Consider the following 1,848-nt stretch of genomic DNA (forward strand, 5'->3'; position numbering starts at 1 on the left):
GGAGAGTAGGTTTAGATTAGACATCCGTAAGAACTACTTCACAGTTAGAGTGGCTAGGATCTGGAACCAACTTCCAAGGGAAGTGGTGCTGGCTCCTACCCTGGGGGTCTTTAAGAGGAGGCTTGATGCCTACCTGGCTGGAGTGATTTGAGCCCAGTTTTTCTCCTGCCCAGGCAGAGGGTCGGATTTAAAGATCTACAAGGTCCCTTCCAACCCTACTTCTATGCTTCTATGATTCTATGAACTGCATGTGTCGGTGCTCCCACTGGCTGTGCCTACGTGAGACACTGACTGCATAGTCACTACTTTGCAGTCATTTAGTACTTGTTAGTACAAGCATAAACAGGTACTAAATGACTGTGCAGTAGTTCTAACAAATGGCTTTTTTGTAACACTGACTGCTCAGTAGCTCAGTAGCTCACATAGACACAGCCACTGACTGCCATTGTCCCTGACTTCACCTGTGTCAGCAGAGGGTGCTATGCCTTGTGGGAGTGTGACAGGGGTTTCTATGTAATTTTAACAATAAGTTAGACAGGATTTTCTTGGAATGGTTTGGATAAGAATGATCCTGCCTCAGGCATGGGGGTGGACTAGGAGACCTCCGAAAGTATTTTCCAGACTAACTTTAGTTAGCAGTCATAAAATGGTAGGGTTGGAAGGGACTTCAATGGTCAGCTGCTCCAAGTCCCCTTTCAAAAATGCTACTTCTAGAAAGAAAGGGGGCACCTGGATTTGAACCAGGGACCTCTTGATCTGCAGTCAAATGCTCTACCACTGAGCTATACCCCCTTTTTGTACTCTTTGTTACTCTGAGCACATAAACATGACTCACTGACCCAAAAAAACCCCTGCAATAGTTATCTCTCTTCCTGGGTGTGTACGCATTCCTATGCTGTTAGCAATGAACCACACCTGATCTGATGAAATTGCTTTTCTAAATGTCTGAATGGTTTTCTGAATACTTCCTGGACAATCCAAACACCTTCAGTATAGAATCCAAGCTGGACATATTAGTTTTAATCCTGTTTCATTTATTCTGCCTAAATGACATCGGCAGCCATATGACTGCTATTTTGGCCACTTACAGAAAGGTTAAGAAGAGGAAGGAGGAGGGTGCAACTTCTGTCTCAATAGCCTGTGGTTAGGGCAACTGCCCAGGGGGCCTGGATGCCCACACACAGTGGGAGCTTGACCTTGTGTCTCAGCACAGGTTTGTAACAGGGAATCCTGCCCTGCTGCTGACAGCGTAAGGAATTAGCAACTGTGCTTTTAAGGAAAGCCCCTGGGAGCTGGAAGAGGCAGGCTGTGATCTAGTTACTCCTTGGGCCTAGGGTGGATCCTGTTCCAAGGCTCAAACACCATCAGCCACAGTCTATTCATTACCCAGACCACTGGCCAGCTCTCCATTTGAAGCTGTCCCATTGGAGTTTGTGGTGAGTATTCAATGGATAAACAGTACTAACCCTCTGGGTTACAAGCCAGATCTTGTGGTTCCTTCCACAGTAGCTCCTATCTCACTGAGTAAGATACTTTCTGGCTTGCACACATTCTCCTGTCCCCACATGCCTACCTCCTTTTGGGTCCCCAGCGGGCTATTTTTAAAGAGGATGGTTGGAAAAAAGCTCTGGGTGACTTGTATATCAAGGGTGGGTGATGTGGTGCTATGGCACCTCCTTTTGCTACCAATTCACTTCCTTGCCAAAAAGGAGGCTTACTCCCAATGGAAAGGAGGGGTCATCACTAAGGAGGACTATTCAGCAGTTGCTCGGGGGTGTAGGGGGATGTTTAGGAAGGCCAAGGCAGAGATGGAACAGGGGCTGGCTTCCCAGATTAAGGACAACAAGA

General features: G+C 47.0%; 1 non-coding gene across 1 annotated transcript; it reads right to left on the reverse strand.

The window, feature by feature from the left end:
* Positions 1-720: 720 nt before the first annotated feature.
* On the reverse strand, positions 721-792 carry TRNAC-GCA. Its single transcript has one exon. It is a non-coding gene; the product is annotated as a tRNA-Cys (tRNA).
* Positions 793-1,848: the final 1,056 nt, after the last annotated feature.

Source organism: Gavialis gangeticus, unplaced genomic scaffold (assembly GCF_001723915.1).
Source record: "Gavialis gangeticus isolate Ggan-Ray unplaced genomic scaffold, GavGan_comp1, whole genome shotgun sequence".
NCBI classification, from domain to species: Eukaryota; Metazoa; Chordata; order Crocodylia; family Gavialidae; genus Gavialis; species Gavialis gangeticus.